This window comes from Dasypus novemcinctus, chromosome 13, assembly GCF_030445035.2.
Source record: "Dasypus novemcinctus isolate mDasNov1 chromosome 13, mDasNov1.1.hap2, whole genome shotgun sequence".
NCBI classification, from domain to species: Eukaryota; Metazoa; Chordata; class Mammalia; order Cingulata; family Dasypodidae; genus Dasypus; species Dasypus novemcinctus.
In genome coordinates, this window is record NC_080685.1 from 37,306,279 (window position 1) to 37,320,756 (window position 14,478).

General features: G+C 47.6%; 1 protein-coding gene across 1 annotated transcript in view; it reads right to left on the bottom strand.

Annotated features, from left to right (window-relative positions):
- Positions 1 to 14,478, bottom strand: part of KCNJ10 (potassium inwardly rectifying channel subfamily J member 10) — a 34,781-nt gene that overhangs the window by 12,646 nt on the left and 7,657 nt on the right. The gene's annotated exons all lie outside the window — the stretch shown is intronic.

The following is a 14,478-nucleotide window of genomic DNA, read 5'->3' on the forward strand; positions in this document are numbered from 1 at the left end:
ACAGTAGGACTAAGGAGATGTGGAAGCTCTTGTCCTGGGTAGAATGGATGCAACTGCACTGTTGTTCAAGGCCTTGCACTTTGGGGCCTTCTCACTCCTCTTTCTTGTTTGTGTCTTCTCTTGATTTTTCTTATGATATTTTTCTCTTTTTCCATGCACACATGGAAATCCCAGGCAACTAATTATCAACACTGAAGGATATTCAAACAAAGCATATGTTTTAATCTGTAATGATGTTGCCTTCCCCATAGAAAGATCTATGCTGTTTGAGTTGTGCTTTCATGCATTCATAGAATAAACAATTTTTTTTTAGCATCGACTGGGTGCCAGATTCCAAACAAGGCTCTAAAATTATAGAGATGAATCAGATGTAGCATCTATCCTTAAGGACCTTACAATCTAATAAGAGAGGCAACCATGAAACAGGCAGGGAGTGATAAGTGCCAAAGAAGAGGTATCAATAAAGAGCTAGGAGAGATTGTGAAGGGAGCTGTGACATGTAGCTCAGGAGCTCAGGATTGGGAAGGTAACTAACATGAATCAACTGAGTACCTATTATGTGGTAGGCTCTGGGCTGTTTTTTGTGTTTTTAAATGTTGCCTCATATAATTCCCCCAAACAACCCTATAAGAACGCTATTATCCCCATTTAGATAGGAGCAAATTTAGTGAGTAATAACCAAGAATTGAGCTTTTGCCTCTAGACCTCACTGCCTCACTCGGGGAAGATTTTACGGAGAAAAATGGTATTGAAACTGGGCATGAAGGATATGTGAGATTTGGATCCTTGGAAATTGGGGGTGTAGGGACCCAGAAAGAAAGCCCTTCCAGTGAAGGGAGCAGTATGAGTAAAAGACATAACATTGAGGAAATCTGCAGCCAGCCAGGGAATAAGGAGTTATTCATTTTGGTGGAAATGTTGGGAGCACATAAAAGACTTTAATAGGACAAATTGGAAAAACAATCTTGTGTTCTGATCCCTCTGCACACTCCTGCTTTGTGGTCAGCTTCATGTGTTTAAAGGCTGGGCTGCTAGGATGAGGGGCAAGAGCCACAGCGTGGCTGTGGAGTCCTGTGGCTCCCACAGGGGTCAGATGCAGACCCTTGGCCTCTTCTGCATAGTGCTGTAGCCTGTGGGGCTCCTTTCAGAGAACCATTAGGTGATTCTTCTTTTTTGGCTGTGGAATAGCTTCCCTTCTTAATGTTGTCTGGTTCAGGGAAATGGAAGGAGAGAGAGGGAGGGAAACAATTATTTACTGAATGCCTACTTTAGACTAGCCCTTCACATTTTATCTTTGCAATAACTCTGAAAAACAGGTCTTATTATCTTCATAATTATGGATGAGGAAACAGGTTCAGAGAATCCAGGCAACAAAACTTATAAGTAGCAGAGCTCAAATTTGTACCTAGTTCTGGCTGACTTCCAAGGCCCTTTGCACTAGAATTTGCCTTTACTGAGCAAACTCAACACTCAACAACCAGAGAAAATGACACCTAGAGCATGCTGGAAGGTCAGCAGGAGACAGCCTGGTGTGAAAAAACCACCAGCAGTGATGTCCAGGGTGCAGGCTGCAAGCAACACTCTGCCTCTGTGGTTGCTGTATCCCATTATTTCTTCTTGCATGTCATGTCTTTATTCTCCCTTGTTCTTTGTTGTTGTTGTTTTGCACTCTTTTTCCAACTTTCTTCTCATCTTTTCTATCATCTATGTTGCCCTGCTTTCCCTATATTGTGTTTCATTCTGGCTGTTATTAAAATGTTCCCTTCACCCCTTCTCTCCCCCTTTTACCTTCCTCTTTTTATTCCCTACACATCTATCTGGATGTCTCTTCTTCTCCTTATAGTTTCTTCAGCTTCCTATATCTCAGTTTGGAAATCCGGTTTTTGAATATGAGAATATGGAGAAATAGTGTGCTATCCATCTAATTACAACTCTCACTTTCAAATTATTCTCTCTCTTTATATCAAGGTCTGGGTGTCCACATTAATAGAGGCATTCAAAGCCCAAAGCCTCCTATTCGTCCTTCTCTCTAGAAAAGAGCATCTTGATTGAGGGATTTGGAAATGGGATAAAAAAAGAGAGACAGTTTCCAGGAAAAGAGGAAGAATACCCTCTATAGATTTTAACTAATCCAATTGTTTTAGCTTTGAAGGTATTCCTGAACCAATCACTTGTTGGGTATAGTTAAATGAATAGGTAGACTGAAACAGAGAATTAGAGTACTAGCTCATTCTCTGCCCTGGTATCTGTCTGTCATGCTCAAGTGCTATGTGTCAGGAAAGCCCCTGTGCATAGAGGAATTTTGAGTACTAGCAGCCTGTGAACCTGAGGCTAGGCTGGTCTCCAAGCCCACACTTACTGCAGACATTCCGGATACACGTCCATGCATAGCATCCTGGAGATGGAGTGAAAAAATCAGGTGCAAGAATGTTTAAGGCCCTGCCAAGAACTAAGGGGCAGTGCTGCCTTGTGGAGAGTTTGCTGGGTTGAGGAGCAAGAGACTTAGGTGCCAATGTCAACTCGGCCTCTCACTAGCTGTGGCCTTTGGCAAGTCATTAGAACTCTCAGGCCTTTATTTCATTAATTGTGAAAAAAAGGGAGTTATATTAGTACCACACCTCTCAAATTAGGGTATGTTCTCCTGTGCCAGTAGATAAGCAAAACCACAGAACAAATTTAATGAGATATCAATTTTACTCAAAATTTTTGAGGGAAATTACTTTAATATAAAATAATCCACGAGGGAATAGAATGAAAAATTAACACAATTTTAGAGATGAAACAGATTTTGAAGATGTCTGGCAGGTTATGGCTAATCCCTTGTATCTTCTGAGGTCTAATTCTAATTCCCTCTCCTCTGCCTTTCAGAATGTGTTGCTGGTGGGAGGTGCTGTGTTCAAGGATTATTAAGGTCACTTCTCACTTTAACACTATGTCTAGCCTGAATTCCTCCCACTAGGTTTGATCCTGTTCCTCCCACTGGCTTTAATGGAGAGAGGAAACAGCCACCATATTATTGCTGTTTTGGCTACCAATTCCAACTTGAATAGTGAGGTCTGACCTTAGAGTCCTCCAGAAGGAGACCAGGAGCTGAAAGGAAGCATTTCTGGGGTTCCAAGTATTCTTAATGAGAGAGAGAGGAAGAGAAGAGAAAGGAAAGTGGTATAAGAGGACGGTCAGTAAGAACAGTACTGGAAGATTATGTAAGCCCTCAATCTTGGAAGAAGAATGGCATTGGGTTTGGGATTCTTTTCAGATTTGATGTCTTTATTCACTAATCTCCCTCCTATTCTGCCCCAAGGAAAATAAATAAAAATAGAGCCAGATGCATACAAATCTTGAGGTGGGGAAAAGGAGGGCAGTGCATGTGTATCCATGGGCCTGACTTTCCAGCTGAGTCACTGTTGCCTCCATCTCCCAGTACCCTCTGGAGTCCTTCCTCTTTTCCCTCCCATCCTCTAGCCCCAGGCTGACACCAAGGCCTTGGCCCAGGGAAGAATAGGCTTTTTTTCCCTTGTATCAACATTTGGAAAGTTCTCATAGTCTGATCAAAAGAAAGGATAATAGCCTTCAAAGCATTTCCTGGGAGCCTCTGACCTCTGTCTGGCCCTTCTGACCTCCTGTGTGTTTTCCAGTCAAGAGGGGGAGGGACAAAGAAATGGGGCCATGTCAGATGTTCAGATACTACCCCTGCCCATCAGTGTGGGCTGATCAGGACCAATGCCCCTTTCCCCGCCCCAATCCGCAGGCATCGCCCTCTGTCCCCTGCAAGAAGGGAACAGTGTTCCTGCCAAGAGGGTGAGCACCCCAAGGACCCCTCTGTCCCAGGCTGGGGAGGGAAATGACTTCCAATCACATGCAGCAGATGGATACCACCTCTTTTTTTTTTTTTTAGGTACTGGGACCAGGGATTGAACCCAGGACCTTGTATGTAGGAAGCTGGTACTCAACCACTGAGCCACATCAGCTCCCCTGAGTTGGAGTTTTCATTTGTTCGCTTGTTGTTTGTTTTTTGGGTTTTTTAAAGGAGGTATTGGGAACCAAACCTGGGACCTTCCATGTGAGAAGCAGGCACTCAACTGCTTGAGCCACATCTGCTCCCCAGCACTGCCTCTTTAATGCACCTGCCCTCCCAATCCCCCAACCCAGCCCCAGCACACTCCCTCCCTGAGTCATCATCCAGTCACAGTGTCTGCCCCTACCCGTCATCTGGACAACAGGGTTGCACATCCTGGGTTTGGTGTGGGGCTGGCCCTTTGTGATGAGCTTGGCACTGTGCAGAGTTCAACTGAGGACAGAGCCTGCACCACTGACTCCACAGTCCCAGCTCCAGCAATTTGGAGAGTCTCCTAGCTTGGCCCCATCTGGAGATGTTAACGTATCCCTTCTCACCTCAACCGAAGAGCCAGAAAAATCAGTGCTAAGATTCAGCTGGAGGAAGCAGACTTGGCCCAGTGGTTAGGGCTTCTGTCTACCACATGGGAGGTCCACGGTTCAAACCCCGGGCCTCCTTGACCCATGTGGAGCTGGCCCATGCGCAGTGCTGATGCGCGCAAGGAGTGCCGTGCCATGCAGGGGTGTCCCCCGTGTAGGGGAGCCCCACGCGCAAGGAGTGTGCCCCGTAAGGAGAGCCGCCCAGCATGAAAGAAGGTGCAGCCTACCCAGGAATGGCGCCACACACACGGAGAGCTGACACAACAAGATGACGCAACAAAAAGAAACACAGATTCCCGTGCCGCTGACAACAACAGAAGCGGATAAAGAAGAAGATGCAGCAAACAGACACAGAAGACAACTGGGGTGGGGGGTGGGGGGGAAGGGGAGAGAAATAAATCTTTAAAAAATAAATAAAAATAAAAAAAGATTCAGCTGGAATCCCCTGGTAAGACATGACATACTGAAGTGATTCCCAAGGAAGCTGGGGAAGTCTCCTCAGAGGGTCTGGACCAGTTAGATAGAAACAGGGCAATGAACAAGTTATCTGTTCAGAATCTCTTCTTCATGTGTCAGCTCTGCCCTGGATCTCAAATCAGTCATCCGCTGGCCTAGGCCCCTGAGATTTTCCATAGGGGGAACCTATACCCAACTGATGAAAAATATTGGTTGAAGGTGTCATCCTAATATAGAGGTTAGAAGCATTCTTTGAAAGAGAGTCCCTTCGGGAGGGTACATCCCTATCCCCAGCCTCAGCTGGGATTTACGGCTGAGGGGGGCTGGCAAGACTGCAGATAGACCCACGTTCAAGGGGTGGAGGGTAGAAGCAGACTGCTGCAAATGTGAACGTTCACCAGGCTGCTGCTGCTCTCTGCCCTGTGTTGAAGATCAAAGATTTATCTCCCTGTCGCCAGGGGGCAGGGCTCTCCAGTCCCATGAGACTGCCCTTGCCTGTGCAACTTGCCTTCTCTCACAGACTAGCACCTCCCCTACCCCCAACCCAGCCCACTCCTTTTATTATTAGGTTGGACTTTGTGAAATTGCCAACTTAAAAAATGGGTCCTGTATTGGCAATTTAAAATTGTTCAGGCTAATAATGTTTTATAACAATAAAAATAATAGTAAGAGCCACCTTCAGAATATGGGGCTTTACAGTCTACACAACACTTGAGAAACAATTCCATTTGAGCCACACACACCAACCACACTGGGTGGCAGTTAAAGCAGCAGGAAGTTCTCTCCAAGGTCACAGCTGACTTTCTAATCCAAGGGCGTTAAATCCAAGGGCATTTCCTCAGTCCTCAACTCCAGCATTCTCTCTGCAGTTTTTGAGACTGAAGGCCAGCCTGACTTTTATTGCAATATGGTGGGAATCCACTATATTGCAGGCTTTGAGTAGCTGTTAAGTGGGTCTGTAACTTCAAAACTTCATAATTTGGGGAAAATCACTTAAACTTTCTGATCCCCTTTTCCTTTGTCTGCCCGAAAGATCTAATATACCCATCTTACAGAGTTGTAGGGAGAATCTACTGAGATCATATGTATAAGAGCACTTCATGGGAAGCAGACTTGGCCCAATGGATAGGGCATCTGCCTACCACATGGGAGGTCCGCAGTTCAAACCCCGGGCCTCCTTGACCCGTGTGGAGCTGGCTCATGCGCAGTGCTGATGCACGCAAGGAGTGCTGTGCCATACAGGGGTGTCTTCCACATAGGGGAGCCCCACGTGCAAGGAGTTCGCCCCATAAGGAGAGCCACCCAGCGGGAAAGAAAGTGCAGCCTGCCCAAGAATGGTGCCAGACACACAGAGAGCTGACCCAACAAGATGACGCAACAAAAAGAAACACAGATTCCCGGTGCCACTGATAAGAATAGAAGTGGTCACAGAAGAACACACAGCGAATGGACACAGAGAGCAGACAACTGGGGGAGGGGTGGGAGGGGGAGGAGGGAGAGAAATTTAAAAAATTAAAAATCTTAAAAAAAGCACTTCATGAGTTGTGAAGCACTAAATGTGTGGACAGTCTTATTGTTACTCTCTGACATTATGTTCTCCCATTTTTCTCTACCTCTGGTTATTTTTTAAGATTTATATAATTATTGCCCCTACCTTTACCCCACTCCACCCCCATTGTTTGTGCTCGCTGTCTGCTCTGTGTCCATTTGTTGTATGCTCTTTGTGTCTGCTCGTCTTCTCTTTAGGAGGTACTGGGAATCAAACCTGGGAACTCCCATGTGGGAGAAAGGTGCTCAGTCATTTGAGCCACCTTGGTTCCCTGGTTTGTTGTGTCTCTCATTGTCTTTTTTCTTTGTGTCTCTTTGCTACATCATCTTGCTGCCTGCCCATCATGCCCGCTCACTGTCTTGCTTGTCTTCTCCAGGAGGCACCAGGAACTGAACCCAGGACCATGGCAGGCAGGAGCTCAATCACTTGAGTCACATCCACTTCTCCCTCTGTTAACTTTTTTTTCTATAAAGATTTTATTTTTTATTTCTCTCCCTTTCCCTACCCCCTCCACAGTTGTCTGCTCTCTGTGTCCATTTGCTGTGTGTTCTTCTGTGTCCGTTTGTATTCTTGTCAGCGGCACCAGGAATCTGTGTCTCTTTTTTTTGTGTGTCATCTTGCTGCGTCAGCTCTCCCTGTGTGCGGCACCACTCCTGGACAGGATGCTTTTTTCACGTGGGGCAGCTCTCCTTACAGTATGCACTCCTTGTGCGCGGGGCCCCCCTACGCGGTGAACACCCCTGTATGGCACAGCACTCTTTGCTCCCATCAGCACTGCGCATGGGCTGGCTTACCACACAGGTCAGGAGGCCCTGGGTTTGAACCCTGGACCTCCCATGTGGTAGGCGAACTCTCTATCAGTTGAGCCAAATCTGCTTCCCTCTGTTTACTTTTGATGCTTCTTTCTTGCTGTGGTCTCTCCTCAGAGACCGGTATTTCTCTGGTCTCTAACCACTCTACTCTCCTTTCCTCAGCTGTTTCAACCCCTCCCATGATTTCTACCTGACCTCTGCCCTGTATGTCCAAGTACTCTGGAACATTTCAATTTCAGTATGTCCAAATCATGTCCTCCCTCCTCAAAGGGGAGTCACTTTTGTGTTTTCCTTCTTGTTCAAAGAATTAATCATCCATTCAAAGCCAAAGCCAGAAACCTAGAGCCATCCTGGCTTTTCTCTTACCCTTCATTTAGTGGCCACTAGGTCTTGTCAACTGGGTCTTGTCGACTCGATTTTATGGGACTTCTCGTTCTCTCTCTCTCTCTCTCGCTTTCCCCTCACCACCCCACACCACCCCACCCCATTATTTTACATTTACTGTGTCTTGATCTTCTTTTCAGGAGGCACCAGGATCCAAACCCAGGACCTCAGATGTGGGAGGGAAACACCTAATTGCCTGAGCCACCTCAACTCCCTACTTTGTTGTATCTTTCATTATGTTTTTTTCTTCTTATGTCTCTTGTTTCATCAGCTTGCTGCCCCTGCCTGTCATGCCAGCTCACTGTCTTCTCTGGGAGGCACTGGGAACTGAACCATGGACCTTCTATGTGGTAGGTGGGAGCCCAATCACTTGAGCCACATCCACTTTTCCTGAATGGGACTTCTCTCCATCCCCTTTGAAGATGCCCTAGTTCAGTCTCTATTCTCTTTCACCCCAAATGTTGCAGTGATGTCCTGGTCCTCCGTCCCAGGCTCCCTTCCTTACCTCCACCCCCTAAGTGGCCATACTGCTTTTCTTTTTTTTTTTTAAAGATTTATTTATTGATTTCTCGCCCCTTCCTCTCCACCCCGGTTGTCTGTTCTCTGTGTCTATTTGCTGCATCTTCTTTGTCCACTTCTGTTGTTGTCAGCGGCACGGGAATCTGTGTTTCTTTTCCTTGCGTCATCTTGCTGTGTCAGCTCTCCGTGTGTGCGGCGCCATTCCTGGGCAGGCTGCACTTTCTTTCACGCTGGGCAGCTCTCCTTACGAGGCGCACTCCTTGCGCGTGGGGCTCCCCTACGTGGGGAACACCCCTGCGTGGCAGGGCACTCCTTGCGTGCAACAGCACTGTGTGGGCCAACTCCACACAGGTCAAGGAGGCCTGGGGTTTGAACCACGGACCTCCCATGTGGTAGTCAGATGCCCTAACCACTGGGCCAAGTCCGCCACCCCATACTGCTTTTTTACAACAGTCTGATCTGATAGCTCCAGATATTAAATCCTTTAAGGAATCCCCTCAGCTCTTGAGATGAAGCCCAAATTTCTTGACAAAGCATTCAAAATCCTTCACCATCTGACTTCACTTTACTTTTCACAACCTCTCCTTTTGATACTTCTCCTTATGTACTCTGTAGTCTAGCCATGTGGAACTACCTTTTGTTCTTCATACATGGCGTGAACTCCACTTGCATGTCTCCGTGTCTTTGCTCATGCAGTTCTCTCTCTGCCTAGAATATCTTCTCCCCACCCTTCAGTGACCACCCTCTCCCCTCCTCATCTCCCCTCTCTTCTCTTTCATCCTTCAAGGCCCTGTTCCAATGCCCTCTCCACTATGGAGCCTTCCCCAGGCTCCAAGGTAGAACTATTTACTCTCCCTCTTTGTTGCTGGGACATTTTGCTGCATCATCAGTAGAGCACTCTGCTCTGCCCCTTGATAGATTATGAGTTCTTTGACGGCAGGGACCATATCTTAGTTATTTTTTCAAACTTGTGCCTATGAATTAAACCTAATTGATTGCTATAGAGGAAGGATTTCAACCTCAAATCCCGGAGTCTGATTCTTGGCCAGGGATGTAAAATATATAGCATGTAGGCCATCACTTCCTGTACCTAGCCTCACCCACCGCTACCCCCATTTAGTAGATATCACTACTTCATCACAGCACTTTTATTCTGGCTAAGCCTAAGAATCTTTCTCAATACAGTGATACAGAGAGCCATTTCCAGTCAATTGAAGTTAGCCCAACAAATAAAATCTCTTTGTTATTCTGGCAGGTTTGGGTCACAGCCACTATTTGCCATCCTGGTCTGTGTCATTTTCTAGCTATGAGAAATTCGGTCAATCTCTTAATCTCCCCAGGGCTCAGTTTCCTCATCTAAGGAGGCAATAAAACCTTCCATTGGGTGGTTGGGATTACATGAGATAAAGTGTGTGAAATCTGTAAGACTCTTATGCAAATATAAGATATTACTGTTATCTTACTTTGCAGATGAAGAAAAATTATCAGTTGAATTTGAGAAACTACAGCTTAGAGAGATAAAAGTGACTTGCCTACATTTGTTTAATAGCAAAGCGAGAATTTCTGATTCCAAGTTCAGTGGACTCTCCATTCACACTGCCGCTCAACACCCCATGGGCTTAATGATGCTCAAGCTAAACCACTGCTCTTTTTCTCTTACCTCTCTTTCCTTTTTCTAGGGTAGCAGTGATTTGTGTGATTTAGTATAGGCCCAGAATTGGTGTGGAGCCCCAATCCACTAATCATCCCACCGCCTGATAATCCCCAAGATGATGCTCCCTCCAAAACCCTCTCAACCTGCCAATAGGTGGGGAAGGTACATGAAGTGGAGCTGGAAGCGAACAGAGCTAAATTTCTCAGTTACTGCCCTTCAGCCACTTGCTCTCCCACTTGCCCCCAGCCACAGAAGCTCCAGCCAGCTGAAGGGCTTCTCAAAGCCCAGGATGGCCAGGCCACGGTAGATACAGTTCTTGGGGTATAGGCCAGTGAGCCATTGAACTATCACCAGATCTGCCACCGGAGTCTGGGAATCCAGAGAGGAGCCAAGATGATGAGAACTTCTTCTTGGTGTCCTGGGGCCTAAATGGAGCCATGTGGTTCCCACCTGAGGGAAGAGAGGGAGGCAGACTAGATCCCAGCTGAAGGCTCTTTCTGGCACACTTTCTTGACAGTGATCTTAGAAGGTGCATCAGCTGGTGCTGAGGGAGGGCTTGGGCCTCACTGGTGGAGGGCTGAAGAGACAGTGTGGGAGAAAGTGAGGAAGCGCAAGAGTCACTCCCCGGGGTCGAAGTACCCCAGGGGCAGCTCTCATAGGGATCATTTTAACTGCCCCCACTCCTTCCAGAAAAGACCATTCCCACCTATCCAAAAAAGGATAAATCTTTTCTGAACTGATCTTAACCTCTGTTTTGTTCATCCTTGTGTCCTCCTGGGTGCCTGATATGGAAATTTGGCCAAGTATTTCTTATTTTAAAGGAGTCACTAGAATTGATAACTCTACATTCCATTTTCCTCCCTCAAGCCACCTTTACAACGTGTAACATGTCTCATCTTAGGAAGTCTTTCCTCTGAGTTTTTCATTGCAGCTTCAACTTTTGGACATTTGGGCACTGAATCAATCACCCCATCAGCCTCTACACTGAGTCTTTTCTCTAGTCTCCCTCAGTCCTCATTCTAAGCTGCCCTCTTGCCTCATCACCATCAAAGCTGTCCCAATTCTCTATAATGAGGGTGGTGAGTTGGGGAAACTGAAGCCCATAGTGCTCAGCAGGAATGCCTCAATACCAGAAACCTAGAGTCTTCTGTGGGAGGTAGATCCCTCTTTCATGGTGGGAAAGGAGAGAGGCAGAAAACTTAAGGCCTGAGCCAAAAACTAGTCAGAGTCAGACAACTCTGGGCTTGGTGCTTCTCCTTGGACTGACTGGGATCTTCTTGGGGAGTCCAGTGCTTCCTTGTGACACACCCTGACCAGGACTGGAAGACTGAATTTGGGGGAAAAGGGAGAAAGAAAATTAGGAAAAGGAAGATGGAGGAAGTAGAGGGACCCCATCTCTAAAACCTCTAGAATTATAGGTGGGACTGAGTCCATTATGACTTCTACTGACATCTCCAGTGTTAGCATTCTCTATTCTCTTTTGGCACCTGTCACACACACACACCTATTCTACCCTCCAGTCACACTAACTTCTTAATTGTCAAAAGACCATACCGTCTCCACTGACAGTTCTTTGCAAATAATGGAGACTTCCATGGAACCGTCTTTGCCTACCTACTTTGCTTGGTTAATTTTTACTCCTCCTTCAGGCCTAGAGGTGTCACTTGCTCTGGAAAGTCTTTCCAATGCCCCTTCTGCAGTGTGGGTTAGTGTGACTCCTCTCTGTTGGCTCAGTACCATGAATTTCCCCTATCTCACCTCTTAAAATGAGACAGGCACTGTGCTATTTGGAAGCACCACATCACCCTGTCCTCCCTGAGAAGGTGAGTAATATCATTTCCCTCATATTAATAGAGTGGTAACTAGGACTTAGCATGGTTGGTTAACTTGCCCAAGGTGACTGGCTAATAAGGAGTGATGCTGCAAGTTGAACCCAGGCCTGCCTAAACTCAAGTCTGCATGCTTTTCATCTTGCCACTGTCCTGAGTAATAGAATGTAGAAGCTGGGCCCTTTAGTGGTCATCCCATTCAGTTCCCTCATTTTACTGGAGGAAGCCAAGGGTTAGAAGAGTTGGGTAATTTTCCCAAGATCACACAGCTAGCCAGTAACAGCTGTTACTTTATATCGGAAACATAATAACCCCAGCCTTCTGCCTCATCCCAACTTCTCTCTTTCTACAAGATCCTTTTTTGGACCCTGGGGTTCTGAAAGGTCAGTTGGTGTGGAGCCAACTTTGAAATATTACACCTTGATCTCTTGCCCTGTTCAACCCCAGCCATAGTCCAATATGTCTACGATGTGCCACTTGCATTCACTAGGTCCAGGCGTCTACCAATAGTGGGAGCTAGAATAAGCAGCAAACAGCAGGCCCAAGGGGAGGGGACAGATTGAATGATGCTCTCCACTAGGGGCTGTGAAAATGGTCAAGGGTGTTCCTTTGAGTCAGGAGAGAATCCCATGACCCATAGAGGCTCTGAGAATCATTGGAGCTATCTCCCCAATTGAAGTAGGTTTTGTTCAATAGGGGGTCAAAGACAGGCCTCTCCTCTGCATCAGGGAGAGTGAGTTCTCCACCTCTTTCCATTCCTTCCCTTTGCCTAGGTAATATCTTTTACCCAGAAATTCTTCCTGTTATCTAAGAAAATTTATCTGCCACTACCTAAGCACTTTATTCTTATTTTTACCCTTGGAGGTAATTGGGCCTGATGGGTATCATCTCAACTTCTCAGGGCTCCTGGTTCCATGACCCTAATACACAGAATTCTAGAGGTTCCATGTTCCAACTTTCCACTTACTCCTCATCCATATTCCTCATTTAAAGAGGAGGAAAGGATTTGGGGTGGATTGAAGACACTGGCTAGATACAGAACCAGATTCAGAGGTGGGTTTCTCACAGTCCTCCCTCTTGCAGTAACTAACTACTGGAGTGCAGCAGGAGGGGCTGAAGTTTTACTTTGTCTTTCTCTAACAGTAGACATTTGGAGGCAGGAGAATCGCACCAGAGAATAAGGGCTGAGGGACATATATTCCTACATGAGGGATGACAGATGGCTGAAATGGCTTAAGCAGAAACCAGCAGCCAGAAGGGGGGCCTTCAAGGTGAGGGCTGGGGAGATGGAGGAGGAATGAGATCCTTGTACAGAACTAAGGATATTAGCAGGGACCATCAAAGGCAGGCATTGGGAAGAACTTGTAATCAACAGATATCTCAAACTCTTAAGACAGTAGGATTTCTCTTTCCATTGGTCCAGAGTCAGTAGTGGGAGTGGGACAGGTATTTGTGTGGGGTAGGGGGTGGGAAATGGAAGGAGGGAGGCAGTAGAAGGGTCATGGTGACATTTTGAGATTCTTTCTAGTCCCAGAATTCTATTTAAAGTTCCTATACCTGTTGTTCTTCTCACCTCCACCTCATCACCCCTGTCATAGCCCCACTGCTCCCAAGGACAATGGGGAAAAGATAGCTTTTTAAAAGTCCACATGGGAGTGGGTTATTTGAGTGAAGTGAACAAAACAGAGAGTGACAAAAATGTCTAAAGGCAGGAGATCTCCATTCTAGTCCCAGCCTGGTCACCTACTGCCTGGACGAATCATCTCACCTCTCCAAACTTTGCTGTAAAACGGACACATCTACCTTGCAAGGCTGTGAGGGGCTGGGATATCCCAGGGCCCTGGGCAAGTGCGGTGGATGCTCACAATGGGCTGTGCTGGTGCAGGGTGGAGTTTGGTCCCTCACACACAGAGCTCCATCCAGTATGCTTGGCTCAGCTCTGGGGCGGCTGCTCTGGCCCACCCAACTCTTCCTGGTAGGAGTGGGGGTGGGGAGCCGTGCTCAGAGTTCAGCAAAGGCTGTGTCCATGGTTAACGTATAAGCAAGGGAGGTCTGGGTCAGCGGGACATTCCCCGCCCGAGGGCCACATTCTTGAGGTCACAACAAGTGCAAACTTGTTATAACCTGTGTCAGAGCAGCAAGGGGCAGTGAGGGCATGGGAGGGGGATGGTGCTGAGATGCCTGCGGCTGGCAGAGGGGGTGCAAAGGAGAACGGGGTGGGGCCGAGGGAGGACGGATGTGCAGGTGCATATGTGAATGAGGGGCGGCACGGACGTGTGGGTCTGTGTGCCTGGGTTGGAGTGCTGGGCACATCTGCTTGCGTGTGTGTAGGGGAGTCGAGTGTGGGGCTGCATAGATGAGCGTGCGCCTGTGTGTTTCTGCATATATGAGCCTGAGTGTATCCCTTTGGTGGGAGGAGGAGGAGGAGAGACGGCAGCCACAGGCTGGGCTTGTGGAATGGAGGAGTGGGCAGACTGTGAGTGCCCCTTCCCCTTCTCTGGCCTCACAGAACCTGCATTCCAACTCCATCCTCAGATTGACCCGCCCCCTGTAAGCCTGGGGCCTCTCCCTTCTGCATGCCCCTCCGCAGCCTGGCCTGTCCCCTGCCCATCTCCCCAGCCTGCACAGGGAATGGGGGGATTGCCTCTTGCCCATCCCCCCCTGGCCTTGAGCCCACTCCCCCACACTCTCTGGGCCCTCTGGACACTGGGGTGGGTGGGGGTGGTGGTGCGGAGAGGCTCTGAAAGCAGGTGACTGTTTGGGGGAACTCGGGGACAGAGCCCCCATTGTGCCCGCCCCAGAGCCGCCTCAATGGAGCTCTCTGGCACAAAGGAGCTTTGA